At 39.7% G+C, this 16131-nt stretch overlaps 1 protein-coding gene across 2 annotated transcripts in view; it reads left to right on the top strand.

Annotated features, from left to right (window-relative positions):
* The window catches only part of LOC110541746 (cytochrome c oxidase subunit 7B2, mitochondrial), an 85454-nt gene that overhangs the window by 1761 nt on the left and 67562 nt on the right, over positions 1-16131 (top strand). The window contains exon 3 of one of the 2 annotated variants that reach the window (XM_060378722.1): positions 4825-4892. The exons of the other annotated variant lie outside the window; for it this stretch is intronic. The gene's annotated coding sequence lies outside the window, so the exon portion shown is untranslated. The remainder of the gene's footprint in view (positions 1-4824; positions 4893-16131) is intronic. 2 annotated transcript variants of the gene reach the window in all.

The raw sequence follows: 16131 nt of genomic DNA, 5'->3' as shown, positions 1-16131 counted from the left end.
GGTATACAACCACATTAATTTAATTGCACACATTCATAACTACATCTGTTGATGGTATTATCATAAGGACTAATAGTCACATAATACATGCACATAGATGAAACCAGGATTTTGGAGACACTGAGGGGCTCTTCTGAGATGTATGCATTTACAAGGAAACCAGAATTACTTTGGGAACTTAATTCTTCATGGAAACTGTCTCAAACTAGGGTTAGCATTAAATGTTGCACTATTATACATAATAGAAAAGGAGGATATAGGATGTACATATTTTAAAATGCTGCTTGTTTCTTTCTTATTCAGCATATCTTTAAATTTTTCTAGACTTGTTCTTATGCACTTTGCCATTTTCTTTATGTAACCACGTATTTGTATTGTTTTTGTGAAGCTCCCTTTGTGCTTCTAATAGGTATTTTTCTGATTTTTTTTTATTAGCAGATTTTTCTCTTACATTTTTATAGTGGCCAAAACAATGTTTATTGTCTCATGAATAATAGTTTTGAAGGTTACTAAGTAGCTCACCATGGAGACTCCATGTGAACAACCCTGTTCTTTGTTTAACAGATCCTAGTGCTGCCTATTTTCCATTTGTCCTTTAGATTTGCTCTCGGAAGCAGCTCTTCCATGATAGTTCAAAAGCACATTGTTGATTGTTTTCTGCGCTCTGGACAGTCTTATGGTTTGATATAATTATACTATAATTATATTATACAAATATAATACAAATATAAGTATATTATATTTGTAAATTTGCTTTTGTTTCTTGTACCTGGGTGTTCACATTTATTGTTTTTTTTTTAAACTTTTATTAATTACACTTTATGCACTTTGTGTTCCCCATAAACCCCTCCCTTCTCCCCTCTTAGTCTCACCTTCTCTCCTCCTTCTTCATGAATGGCTTTCCCCAAGTCCACTGATAGGGAAGGCCTCCCTCTCCTTCCTTCTGATCTTAGTCTATCAGATCTCATCAGGAGTGGCTGCATTGTCATCTTCTGTGGCCTGGTAAGGCTGCTCCCTACTCAGGGGGAGGTGATCAAAGAGCAGGCCAATCTGATTATGTCAGAGGCAGTCCCTCTTCCCATTACTATGGAACCCACTTGGACACTGAACTGCCATGGGCTACATCTGTGCAGGGGTTCTAGGTTATCTCCATGCATGATACTTGGTTGGAGTATGAATCTCTGGAAAGACCCCTGTGTTCAAATTTTCTGGATCTGTTGCTCTCCTTGTGGAGCTCCTGTCCTCTCCAGATCTTAACTATTTCCCACTTTTTTCATAAGATTCCATGTACTCTGCCCAACAGTTGGCCATAAGTCTCAGCATCTGCTTCGATAGTCTGCAGGGCAGAGCCTTTCAGAGGTCTCTGTGGCAGGTTCCTAACTTGTTTCTTCTTTTCTTCTACTTCTGATATCCATTCTCTTTGCCTTTTGGGATGGGGATTGAGCATTTTAGTCAGAGTCCACCCTCTTGATTAGTTTCTTTAGATGTACAGAGTTTAGTAGGTTTATCCTACATTATATGTTTTTAATCATTGCCTATACCAAGATCTACCACTAGAATCCATTTAGGAGCATATAACCAAAGGACTAAAATCTACACAATAAAAAGATTGCTGCGTATCTGAGTTTATTGTGTGTTTACATTAGGCAAGTTGCAGAAGACATACATGCATATCAGATAATCAGTAAAGAAAATGTAGTGTATGTAGGTCTTTGGCTGCTTTTTGGAGACTGCTTGCTTTTGTGTTGGAGCTGTTTTGTCTTTTGGGACCTGACTAGATGAACAGTATATAAGTAGCTATGCATGTTCTTATGCAGCACTAGGGTAAGGTATCACGTGACTCAGCATGCACCAAGCTTATGAAAAACAGTTTAACTCTCATGTTGAATCAGTGAGTGAATGAAAAAGAATCAGAGCTATGCTAAAGTTTTATCCTCATTTCTGCCCAAGAGATATGCAGGTTCCCTTTGTTCCATGCTCAAGTACACCTGGTTAATTAGCTTTTTAATTTTGAACTTGTTTAATAGTTGTGAAATCAGTCTTTACATTTACAAATCCTCTGGTACTGTTTTAGTTTATACCTTTATGCTAGACAATTAGAACAGAGTCTCTTCATTGGACTCCCTGACTCTAGTTTTCCCCCATACCAATAAATTGTACCCACTGGAACATGGCTAATTTCCCTAAAGTATATAATTAATAACCATTTAAAATGAGTCAGTGTCTTTTGTCTTTGTTCCTGCTTACTTTGATTCTAGCTTAACTCATTACCATTGTCTCTACTCTTGAACTTTGTGTTGGGTCTTACTGAAACCTTTGCAAATGGTAGAATGCTTCCCTTCTCATCTTCCCTATGCCTTCATGTAGCCAATGCCCTTCTGTATCACTCACTCTATTCAGTGAGTCTTTTTCATGTTCACCTTTACCTTTGATGACACTTTTCCAGACAAAAACTGTACAACACATAATGCATCTCTTCAGTAGCCAACTCTAAAGACCCTTTATTTGCGATTTCATTTTACAGAACGTGCTAGCTAGTTTTATGTTGACTTGACACAAGCCAGAGTCACTGGACAAAAGGGAACTGCAGTTGAGAAAATGCCTCCATGAGACCTGGCTGTAGGCAGGCTTGTAAGGCCTTTTTTAAATTACTAATTGATATGGAGGGGACCGGCTCATTATATATGGGGCCATCCCTGGTCAGGGAGTCCTGGGTCTTATAAGAAAGCAGGATGGGCAAGCCACAAGGATTAAGCCAGTAAGTGGGCACTCTTCCATGGTGTCTGCTCAGCTCTGTCTTCAGGTTCCTGCTCTGTTTGAGTTCCTGTCCTGACATACTTTAATGATGAGCAGTGATATGGAAGGGCAAACCAAATAAGTCTCTTCTCCCCAGCTTGCTTTTTGGTCATGCTGTTTTATCACAGCCTTAATAACTCTTAAGTCAGACAGAAAGTGGGACCAGGACAGTGATTGTATTTCTGTGACAGACCTGACCATGTGTTTGGGGAGGGTTTTGGAATGACTTTGTAATTTTGGGTGATGCTCTTCTTGGGAGTTTCGAATATGAGAATGTGGAGAACAAATGCAGACATTGGAGGACTGGCTTGTTAGGTTTTAAAGGATGTTTGAGAGTTTCTTAATGACTCTATCAGAGCCATTTACTATTTTCAAATCTTCTATTCTGGTTAGTTGGGGATGAAGAATCAACTGTGATTAACAAGATACCTGAACCACCAAAGTGAACCCTTTGTTTTTCTGAGACAATTGGGGCTGGCCAGCTACTTCTGAGAGATTGATGATGAGTAAGAAGAAACCAGCAGTCATTGAGGTTAAGTCATTTGGAAGTCCTTCCTCAGAGTCAGCAGTGCAAGTTGTGTTTCAGAGGCCACCAAGATTGCACCTTGTGCTGGGAGCAGAACTTAGTATAAGAGTCACCCAGGTGATGCTGGCTTTAAAGGCATGAAGTGGCCTTGGAGAGCAACTGAGGTTTGGCTTTCTTTGGTAAGGTTGGAGTCCCTGAAGACAAACAAGGAAGTGTTAACGGTGAAAGTGCAGCCACATTTCAACCAGAGACTCCAGCATTTTTGGACATGTCAGTACATCTCCAAATGGGATGAATGACAAGGACAGCAACAGGTGCGAGGTGAAGCTGGCCTGAGCCTTGGAGACAAACAGTGTTTGTGCTGCAGAGGGCAGAGCCATAGAAGTGACCCAAGCACTTTAGAGGAACCCAGAAGATCATGAGTGAATCCCAGATGTTTGAGTTATTTATACTGTTGTGAATAGGGCTACCCATGGGCAGATGGGGTCTATAAGAAAACAGGCAGAGCAAGCCATGATTAGCAAGCCAGGAAGCAAGCACTCTTCCATGGCTACAACAGAGGCTCCTGTCTCCTGCACTGTTCTTGCCCTGGTTTCCTTTAATGATAAGCAGTGGTATGGAAATGTAAGCCAAATGAACCTTTTTCTCTCCAACTTGCTTTTGGTTATGGTGTTTTATCATAGCTATAGTACCCCTAACTAGGATACAAAGTGTAACTTGAAAGGTAAATGATGTTATATTACCAATTGAATAGCAGTGCTGGGAATAATACAGAAAGTGTTAAGGAAAAACAGTATTTGTGAAGTCCATGAAAAAAATTTAATAAAAAAGAAAGGTCTTATGTTAGGATCCTATAAAACCTGCTAATTTGCTCAGGATTGAAGCTGGTAGTTTGAAAGGCCTACTCTTGCTAACTACTACATTAGGAGGCCTATTTTACTCTGCTTCATTTATATCAACTCTTTCAACAGCATGTAGCCTTTAGTGCTGTGTGCAACACACACTCATTATTCATTTATTACTATGAGAGGCCGTCTATCATTGCCTTATCTTTATTCCTTCCTCTTATTCTTTCTTCATTCCTGGAAATTGTGTGTGTTGATATCTGTCTTATATCTGTGAGGAAAAGAAAGACCAGGGTTTGTTCAGATTTGAACCCTGACATTCTTGAACTTCTAGGCTAAAACCAGTAAGTGTTTTTTCTTTTATTATTGTTATTTTTTTTATTTTAATCACAGGCCATTCACTTGTATCACAGCCGTAGCCTCCTCCCTCTTTCTTTTCCAATCTCTTCATCTCCTCTCTGCCCCCTTCCAAGTCCACTGATAGGGGGTACTTTTTCTTATAACCACTGTGTTGGATTTAAACCATTGTTTCTAGGGGTTTATATTTCATAATTCCATAATTGATAAATTAATAGTATATGTTTTCTTTGCTTTACTTATATTTTGTATTTTTGTTAGTATTTTGTTGTTTGTTTGTTTTTGTTTTTTTCAAAACAGGGTTTCCCAGGCTAGCTCTGAACTCAAAGAGATCCAGCTACCTCTGCCAACAAGTGGTGAGATTAAAGGTGTGGGCCTCCACCCAATTGTATTTTGTATTTTTATTATTGATTTAATCACTTTACAGCCTGATTACAGCCATGTCCCTCCTCTCCTCCCAGCTCAATCCTCATACCCTGCCTCCCCACTCTCCACTTCTCCTCAGAGAAGGGTATTTTTAAATTCACAAATCATGTGTTGTATTCTGTTGCTACAGTATACTTGTTTAGACACTGTTTTTTTTAATTTATTTATTTTTAAAATTAATTACGGTTTATGCACTTTATATCCCAACTCTAGCTCCCTCACTCTTCCACTCCCAATCTCATCCTCACTTTCTCTTCTCCCCTTGACCCTCCACCAGTGCACTGATAGGGGGAGCTCATCCTCCCCTTCCATCTGACCCTAGTCTAGTCTATCAGGTCTCATCAGGACTGGCTGCACTGTCTTCCTCTGTGGCCTGGCAAGGCTGCTCTTCCCTCAGGGGGAGGTGATCAAAGAGCATGCCACTGAGTTCATGTTAGAGACAGTCTCTGTTCCCCTTACTAGGAAACACACTTGGAGACTGAAATGCCATAGGCTACCTCTGTGCAGGAGTTCTAGGTTATCTCCATGAATGGTCCTTCGTTGGATTTTCAGTCTCAGAAAAGAACCCTGGGCCCAGATTTTTTAGGAGAGAAAAAAATGACACTAAGTTTTAAACATCATTCTTGTGCAAATGTCCTTTGATCTTATGAAAGCACAAAAAGATAAAATGCATTACAGTATGCAATGCCATATGAGATAGCCTCACAGTATGCACATGGAGAAAATATAAAGATAAGCAGACAAGAATATATCCATTTGGCTAAGGAATCCCTAAAAATTAGCACATGTTGTAAAACCTGGAAATGAATCTATCACGTGAGATATGAGCCTTCAGGGGCAGAACCTCTTTCTTGTTCCCTTACATGACACAGTGTAGGTAGTCACTTATCTGTAAGTGTCAGCCTTGCTGCCTCTTAATAATCATGAAAATGAGTACAGTCTAGGAAACGAAAGATAAAACTCCCACTTGAAATTACTGACAGGCTGTCTTTGGAAAGCCAAATTGGTGAGAGCAATCTACAGAAGCTGACACAGGAAGTTGCCAGGGATTCTCTTGACATACAGACTGAAAAACAGTAAGCCAGAAGCTAAAAAGAGGGAGGTGGTAAACAAGACACTGAAGTTCAGTTGTTGAAAGGCAAGAGTTAGTTAATGGACAGCAGCATCAAAACATCAGGCAGCCAACAGCCCGGAACAAAATACAGAGAGGGAGGACTAGGGCACAAGACTCCCCAAGAGAGCACAGAAATAGGCTGCTCTGCTCCAGGCCTCTTGGAAAAGTCTCTTTGAGGGAAGCCAGATGCAGACCATAATAAGGACCCTATTTATAAAACCAACGAGGTTCAAATGAGCTAAAATGAAACAAGGATCCCAAGACATAAAAATTATAATGTGTCATTGTGCGGCAGTGGCATTCAATGCTCAAAGAACCTAATTCAAAAGAAGGTTCAGGGACACTGGCATAGATTTCAGCACTTGATGTAGAGATGATTATCTGTTGCTTGTTTGCTTTAGTGTACACTCTGTACTGGAAGAGTCCCAGCAAAATCAAAATGAACACAATGAGGAAATTTTGGGGCTGGGCTAGATTTTGAGGTTGCTGTTTAGAATTTGGGGGTCTTGGGATAAAGTACAGAAAGAAATTTGAGAGCATTGCCTTTTTTTTTTTTTCCTCTGACATCTTGGTAAAATAATATGTCTCCAGTGTGCAGCAGAACCTTGTTTTGGAAGTAGCTATGAATACCAATAAACCATCCAGATATGTTGATCACAACATAGTCTATACTTTGATGCCAACTAGGAATTATGGACTAAATATGCTTTGATGCATAAGTACAAGGGTATGATAGAGTTCTCTGGTAGTTCATTTGTAATGCAAAACCTATCTTCCTAAAAATTCAGAGTGACTAAAAAGGATCATAGGTATTTTGGCTTTATGAGTATATTCTGCATGATTATTTTATGTATTATTTTATGTAATAAGGGGCAGTAGTGTCTATTTTAAATGATCTAATAAAGACATACTGAATATCACTCACAAGAACATTGGTGTGTGTGTGTGTGTGTGTGTGTGTGTGTTTGACAGGGATAGAGAGAGCATTAGAGAGAGACTTTAAAAGCAGTAAAGGAGACAGCCTTTACTTATGGCAGTACAAGTTATCTTGCACAATGCTGAATGTCATAGAACAGAGGCTTTTTATATTGTCTTTCTTAATTTAATGCTGTTATAGAATGTGCCAGCTTTTGTAATATTTTCTTGAAAATATTTGAACTGAGTCGGTTGCCTGACTTATGGGACATGTGATGTATTCCTCACATTCATCTTCTGGTAATAACCTGGATGTCAGAAGGAATGGTATTTGCTTTAATTTCTTTGTGTAGTTTGTCTCATGACCCAAGACTCCTAAAACATTTAGTCAAAATCCAGAATTTTCTCTATGTTGATATCACGTTTGCTATGACAGATATACACTTCAAAATCTGCACTAAAACAAACAAGAAACAACTGCCTCAAGACCAAATGAAACCAGAATTGGATCTTATAAAACATTCATTTTACTATTTTTAAATGTATAATTCTATAGAATTAATAATATCCAAAGGTAATACTGTTTTTCAAACTTTAGATGTCTAAGTTTCAGTAAAAATCCATTTTAAGTTTTTCTCTATGCTTTCAATATTGATAATTTCAGTTACTTCAAATTTGGCCTTTTAAATTAAGTTCTGATCATTTAATACTTAAGTTTTCCATTTTCATTTTTATTGTTATTGTACTCTTTTTTTCATGCTTTACCATCTTTGGTAATTTTGAAGTGTAACAGACAAAAAAATCAAGGCATAGCATAGAAACATATAAAACAGAAGGCTGCATGATCTTTTCTGTTGCTGTAAAATACAAGTTCTCTGTTTGAGAATCATAAAACTCACTCTGGTGGTTTATAGGTGGGAGCTTTCAGAGGTGATGGGGATTAGACAGGATGGAGTCTGCAGGTAAAGGTGGCCATATCTGATTAGAGTCCAGACAGAAGCATACTCCTGTATTGCTGTAGGACACTGTTAGTAAGTAGACTCTCGCCAGATGTAATCCTTTAACCTAGGACAAGAGCTAGGAGGCAAAAATAATCCCACTATTTATAAATTTACTCAGTCTGTAGTATTGTATTAGTAACAGTGGAAACTAGAATAAGATAGTATACAGTAGCTGGGAATGGTAGCTCATGCCTTTAACTCCAGCACTCGGAAGCAGAATCAGGTTGATCTCTGTGAGTTCGATGCCAGCCTAGTCTACAAAAGTGAGTCCAGGCCAGCCTTATTTCGCAGAGAAACCCTATCTTGAAGAACAAAACAAATAATAGATAGTATAGAGTATCCATTTAAGTGATTTTAGGTGATTTTACAGTTCAGTGGTATTCATAGTATTCACAGTGTTGCCTAAAATAATCACCACTTTTTATATAAAAATATTTTCTTTACCTAAACAGAATAACTATTTCATATAGCATCTTGTTTTTATCTTTCTACAACATGGGAATCTCTAATGCACTTTGCCTCTCTGGTTTTTTCTTTTCTCAATTCATATAAATATTATCATATTGACCATTATTTCATGCACTCACTTCACTTTGTAATCTGTATTCAAGTTCATCCAGCTTCATTCCTTTATGTGGCTGAATTTTCTATTGATGAACATCTGAGTTGGACACCTGAGTTGCTTTGTTTTGTATGTGGTGTGTATTGGGGGAGAGGGGAGTGAGGGAGAGGGGGGAGAGAATGTATGGCCAGTGCCCTGGAGGCCAGACGAGAGCATCAGACCCCCTACAGCTGGAGTTATAGGTAAACTCATGTCTTCTGCAAGAACAGTGCGTTTTTAGTGCTGAGCCACCTCTCATCTCTTGTTCCATCTTTTTCACTGAACTAAATCTCACAACAAACAACATTTGTTTTTGTTGTTGTCATGTTTTCTTTTTTAATGGTTTTAGAAGCAATCATTATCGTCATAGGATATTTACAAGCTACGAAATACTGAGTTTTGTTAAAAATTACAAATCTTATGACATGCATACTCTTTTGCCTCAGTGCAAGTATACCTGGAGGTACCTGTAATATTGATGGAGTTCGCAAATTGTCCTTTATTTTGATTTTTTGATTATAGTATTGTTTTTACCAGCAGTGAAGAATAATGTTTATATCTTAAGGTCATCTCATCACTACTGTATATCCTGTATATTATCAAATATGTTAGGAAAAATATAGGCCATTCTTAGTGTAATCTGTTTTGATTATCATTGAGATGTTTAATGTTAAAATAATTTATATACTCTTTTTGCTAAACTATGTTTCACAAATATTGGCCATCTTTTAATTAATTTTTTATTAATAATAGTTACAGTTTATTAACTTTGTATCCCAGCTGTGGCCCGCTCCCTCATTCCCTCCCAAACCCACCTTCTCTCTCTCATCTCCTCCCTGCCCCTTTCCAAGTCCACTGTTAGGGGAGGTCTTCCTCCTCTTTCATCTGATCCTAGCTTATCAGGTATCTTCAGGACTGGCTACAAAGTCCTCCTCTGGGGCCTAGCAGGGTTACTCTCCCTTGGGTGTGTGTGTGGGGGGGTGTGTGTCAAGAGCCAGCCATTGAGTTCATGTCAGAAACAGTGCCTGTTCCCCTTACTAGGGTACCCACTTGGATACTGAGCTACCATGGGCTACATCCAAGCAGGGGTTGTAGGTTATATCTATATATATTTCTTGGTGGGAGATACAGTCTCATAAAAGACCCCTGTGCCCAGATGTATTTGGTCCTTGTGGAGCTCCTGTCCTCTCCAGGTTTTACTAACTCTCCCTCATATGATTCCCTATACTCTGCTGAAGGTTTGGTTATGAGTCTCAGTATCTGCTTTGATACACTGCTAGGTAGAGACTTTCAGAGGCCCTCTGTGTTAGGCTCCTGTCCTGTTACTTGTTTTCTCCTACTTCTAATGTCTATCCCATTTGTCTTCCTTAGTGAAGATTGATCATATTACCCCAGGTCCTCTTTTTTGTTTATCTTCTTTAGGTATACAGATTTTAGTATGTTTATCCTATCTTATAGGTCTAGTACCCACTTATAAGTGAGTATATACTGTGTGTGTGTTTCTCTTTTTGGGGACCTTACTCAGGATGATCTTTTCTAGATTCCACCATTTGCCTGCAGATTTCATGATTTCCTCATTTTTGATTGCTGAGTAGTATTCCACTGTGTAAATGTATCACAATTTCTGTATCCATTCCTCAGTTGAGGGACATCTGGGGTGATTCCAGATTCTGGCTATTACAAATAAAGCTACTACAAACATGGTTGAGCAAATGTTCTTGTTGTGTATTTGAGCATCTTTTGGATATATGCCTGGGAGTGGTATAGTTGGATCTTGAGGAAGCACTATTCCTAATTGTCTGAGAAAGCACCAGATTGATTTCCAAAGTGTTTGTACAAATTTACATTTCCACCAGTAATGGAAGAGGGTTCCCCTTTCTCCACAACCTCTCCAGCATGTATTGTTACTTGAGTTTTTCATCTTAGCCATTTTGATGGGTATAAGGTCTCAGGGTCATTTTGATTTGCATCTCTCTGATGGCTAAGGATGTTGAGCTTTAAGTTGTCTCTGCCATTCTATATTCCTCCACAGAGAATTCTCTGTTTAGCTCAATACCCCATTTTTTAATTAGATTGCTTGATTTATTGCTTTTTAACTTCTTTAGTTCTTTATATATGCTGGGTATCAGCCCTCTGTCAGATATAGGGTTGGTGAAGATCCTTTTCCAGTCTGTAGGCTGTTGTTTTGTTCTGACTATAGTGTCTTTTGCTTTACAGAAGCTTTTCAGTTTCATGAGATGGCCATTTTTACAATAAAAAGCAAAAATAGGACTGGAGAGGTGGCTTAGAGATTAAAAGTACTGGCTGCTCTTCCAAAGGTCACGAGGTCAATTCCCAGCAACCACATGGTGACTCACAACCATCTGTAATGAAATCTGGTGCTCTCTTCTCGCACAATGTGTACACGCAGACAGAATAATATATAAATAATAAATAAATCTTAAATAAAAAAAGCAAAAATAACAAACAAATGAACAACAGCAGTCCTAGCTGCTGTGTAAGTTCTTAAGTGTGGTAGCCCTGCCATCCAGAAGACAGCACTGTAGCTGGAGTTTGCTACTTTGTGGGCTCTTTCTCCAGAGTTCTCTGCCGTTTTCCCACCCTTTTAACCACTTAACACTAGATAAGAGAGAAAAAGGATAGTGAAGAAAGGAAAGAGATCTGTGAAAAAAGTCAGGGGTCTGAAAGGGGGCAACATATTTGTTAAATTATTTGCTGCTGGTTAGGGCATAGAGGAGCTTGGGGCAAGTTTGAACTTTGATGTCAGGATATCTAATTTCTTCTTGTTGATTCTTCTCTGTGCACAACTACTTAATAAAACATGACAGGCAGCGACCAACAATCAACTGAGAATCCACCCTGTGGGTCCTCAGTATTTATGTACCCTCTGAAAATTACTCAGAACTCCAGAAGTCACACAATTGCAGAAACTATCCATACTTGGCAAAATCATGCACCCACCTGAGCACAAGGCAAATCATAGCTTCTGGGAAGCAGCCCAATATCCTCACACCTGGGATTAAAATGAAAACATTCTTACAATACTTTTGTGTTTTTTTTAAATTTTTTATTAATTACACTTTATTCATTTTGTATCCCCCCATAGGCCTCTCCCTCCTCCCCTCCCGATCCCACCCTCCTTCCTCTTTCTGCATGCATGCCACTCCCCAGGTCCACTGATAGGGGAGGTTCTCCTCTCCTTTCTGATCTTAGTCTATCAGTTCACATCAAAAGTGGCTGCATTGACCTCTACTGTGGCCTGGTAAGGCTGCTCCCCCCCAGGGGGAGGTGATCAAAGAGCAGTCCAATCAGATTATGTCAGAGGCAGTCCCGCTTCCCATTACTATGTAACCCACTTGGACACTGAACTGCCATGGGCTACATCTGTGCAGGGGTTCTAGGTTATCTCCATGAATAGTCCTTGGTTGGAGTATGAGTCTCTGGAAAGACTCCTGTGTTCAAATTTTCTTGTTCTGTTGCTCTCTTTGTGGAGACCATGTCCTCTCCAGCTCTTACTATTTCCCACTTCTTACATAAAATTCCATTTGCTCTGCCCAACAGTTGCCCATCAGGCTAAGCATCTGCTTTGATAGTCTGTAGGGCAGAGGCTTTCAGAGGCCTTCTGTGGTAGGTTCAAAATTCCAGAATTTTTATTACAGAGCATGTCACCGCATTTCTTCGAATTTTCCAACTCTTACATTCTTTCTACCACCTTTCTTTTTCTTTTTTTTTTTTCAATGCAGTTTATTCAGGAACCTTGAACAATCATCTGACCCTGGGGAAAGCCAGCCCACAGCTTAAATAGCCTCTGGGTAGCCAACCCCAGCATGCCATGTGGGCAATGCAGATAGGTCCACATACATGGAAGCAAGCCAGATCCTCAGCCTTAGCCAAATGTGGAATTGTTCGTGACAGAGAGCACTCACCATCGGGAAGGTGGAAGGCGGAAACCAGCTCCATCTTTAAGGCATAGCATTCCGCAGCTCTCTACAGTTCCCCCTTTTTGTTTTAGACGCATCAGGCAAGAGTAGAGGTCTGATCTCTGATATTAGAAATAAATTGGGACTTTGTACCGATGTTCATTTAGGTGTCATCCACCCAAAGAGCATCAGACCCGTCTGATACCTTTTTCTCAGAGGCGGGACCTGGGGCATCAACCCGCATGCAGTCAGACATGCTCTTCTCTGGGTCCAAAGCGGCTGACCCTGAGTGCAGTGCTTAGCCTTGCATCCTGAGCATAACATTTTAGCTTTTTATGGTAGCCAACCATGCTTGGGGAGACTGTCCTGCTTCAATGGCTGTAAAGGCCTGAATGGTCATGGCTGCATTACGCTGTTGTGAGACTCTAATCTTGCATATATACCACAGGCAAACCAAGGAGACCAACACCAGAAGGCCTGCTAACGCTCCCATGCCCCCCCATTCCTTCAGATGATTCATGGCTGCAGCAATCCATGATGATAATCCTGTGGCTAGTCCTGCATCCACTCTGGTAGAATTTACTGTGACAATGGCCACTCTCAGCTGCTCCATCGTAGTATCGAATTCTCCAGTCCAATTACCTAAAATATATCTCGACAATTGTTTAGACAGATTTGAAGCACAGGAAAAAATTCTCATGTTATATGCTAGTGACTCAAAGTCCAGCATATTTTCATTGACAGCCAAGTTGAGCGATTTGCCATAGGGTATCAATTTGCTCCTGCACGAGGTCAATCCTCTGATTGAACACCATCAAGCTTCCTTTTAGTTGAGCATTAATTCCTTTTAGTACATCTAAGGCATGAGCTACATTGTCTAAATGATTATTCAGGGTCTGAGCAGTCTGCCCAGTATGACTCTACCACCTTTCTATTGTGTTTATTTCTTGAGCCTTGGTGTGGAAAGTTTTGATATTGATGTCCTATTTAGGTTTGACCACCCACTTTCTCATTCTCAGCACTTTGACGAAATACTTTCTAAAACTTCTGCCTACAGCAAAAACAGACTCCTCTGAACAAGCTTAAGGGTAACCCAAAGGATGATCTTTTTCTATTTCCCACCATTTGTCTGCAAAGCTCATGATTTCCTTGTTGTTAATTGCTGAGTAGTATTCCATTGTGTAAATGTACCACAGTTTCTGTGTCCATTCCTCTGTTGAGGGACATCTGGGTTGTTTCCAGATTCTGGTTATTACGAATAAAGCTGCTACAAACATGGTTGAGCAAATGTCCTTGTTGTATGCTTGAGCATATTTTGGATATATGCCTAGGAGTGGTATAGCTGGATCTTGAGGTAGCACTATTCTAATTGTCTGAGAAAGTGCCAGATTGATTTTCAATGTGGTTGTACAAATTTCCATTCTAGAAAAGATCATCCTCAGTGAGGTATCCCAGAAGCATAAAGAAACAACTGGTATATATTCACTTATAAGTAGATATTATAAATAAAATATAGGACAAACATATTAAAATTTATATACCTAAAGAAGCTAAGCAAGAAGGTGGACCCTGGGTAAGACGATCAGTCCTCATTTAGAAAGGCAAATAAGATGGATGTTGGAAGTAGGAGCAAACAGGAAACAGGACAGGAGCCTGCCATAGAGGGCCTCTGAAAGACTCTACCCAGTAGGGTGTCGAAGAAGATGCTGAAATTCATAGCCAAACTTGGGCAGAGTGCAGGGAATCTTTTTTTAAATTTTTTATTTTACTTTTATTAATTGCAGTTTATTCATTTTGTATCCCAGCTCTATCCCCCTTCCCCATCCCCTCCCAATCCCACCCTTTTTCCTTTTCTTCTCCTATGCCCCTCCTCCAGTCCAATGATAGGGGAGATGGTCCCCTCCTTCCATCTGACCCTATTCTATCAGATCTCATCAGGACTGGCTTCTTTTTCTTTTTCTGTGGACTAGTAAGGCAAGTGCAGGGAATCTTATAAAAGAAGGGAAAGATGAAAGACCTGGAGGGGACAGGAGCTATACCAGAAGAGCAACAGAACCAAAAAAATCTGGGCATACGGATCTTTTCTGAGACTGATACTCCAGCCAAGAACCATGCATGGAGATAACTTAGAACCCCTGCAGAGATGGAGCCCATGGCAGCTCAGTGAACAAGTGGGTTCCCTAGTAAGGGAACAGGGACTGTCTCTGACATAAACTCAATGTCTGGCTCTTTGATCACCTCCCTCTGAGGGGGGAGCAGCCTTACCAGGCGACAGAGGAAGACAATGCAGCCAATCTTGATGAGACCTGATAGGCTAGGGTCAGATGGAAGGTGAGGAGGACCTCCCTTTTCAGGGGACTGCGGGAGGGATATTGGAAGAGAAGCAGGAGGAACGGTAGGATTGGGAAGGCATGAGGGACAGGGCTACAGCTAGTATACAAAATGAATAAATTATAATTAATAAAAATTTTAATTTAAAAAAAGAACGACAACAAAAGAGTAGCCCAAAATGTGGGTATAGACATTAATATTCAGAAGATAATTTGATAGCATAGCAATTTAGCAAGTTAATAGCAGCTTCCACTCTAGGGCCTATGTCATACATTTCTAAGCAATCTCATTATTTCATTCCATTTCTTCACACCCTTCCCATGCAACAGATTAATTTTCTAAGCTTGGTTTCCAAGTACAGTTTTTTTTACTCAAGATGTTATATAACGAAGTTCAACATCCTAATCTATAATTTGACCTTTACATTTATTTTCTACATTGTTTATATGACTCCTCAGCTTTAATATTACACAAACAAAAGCATATGTCAGTCTTGTCTTCATTTTCTAGCTTCTCCTCCTCTGTTTCTATGAAATATTTGTCTCTACATCTCAGTGTCAGAGTTCTCCAAATGCAGTGCAGGAATAGCTTCTTACTCTTCTTTCTTTTTTCCCTTTTAGTCTTTTAACATAATTTTCTTCATTTGACTTTATGAGACAGAACCCTGCTATTTGCTCCTAGCTGTCCTAGATATGCCCGGTAGACCAGACTGACCTCAAACTTAGAGCAGTGTTTTTCCCCGCCCTTTCAGAAGTTTGAATTATAACTGCTGTGCTGCTTAGTTTAATGTCAGCTTAAGACAAGCTAGAGTCATTATGAGAGGGAACTTCAATCAAGAAAATTCTTTACCAGATTGCCTTGTAAACAAGTCTTAATTAATGACTGATAGGGGAACACCCAGATCACTGTGAGCTGTGCCACCTCTGGGTAGGTGATTCTATGTGCTGGAAGAAACAGCACTCTTCCATGGCCTCTGCTTCGGTTTTCATCTTGAGTTTCCACCCTGACTTCCCTGGATGATAGATTATAAGCTATAAGATGAAATAAACTCTTTCCTCCCCAAACTGCTTTTAGTGATATTTTATCACAGAGAAGAAACCCAAAATAAGACATGTGCCACCATCCCTGATTTTCTCCTCTGTAGTGATAATTTCTTCATTCTCTGATGAAAGGTCATTTATAATATAGTGCATTGGTTGGATATTCCCCCAAATCTCTGCTCTATCTTTATCCTTTAATATCAGGGAAATTTTGGGTTAAAGTTTTACGGGTGGCTTGGTAGTCCCCTTTTTCTATTAG

The sequence above is a fragment of the Meriones unguiculatus genome, chromosome 3, assembly GCF_030254825.1.
Source record: "Meriones unguiculatus strain TT.TT164.6M chromosome 3, Bangor_MerUng_6.1, whole genome shotgun sequence".
In the NCBI taxonomy this organism is placed as follows: Eukaryota; Metazoa; Chordata; class Mammalia; order Rodentia; family Muridae; genus Meriones; species Meriones unguiculatus.
Note: the sequence above shows the minus strand (reverse complement) of the source record. Positions and strands in the feature narration are given on the sequence as shown.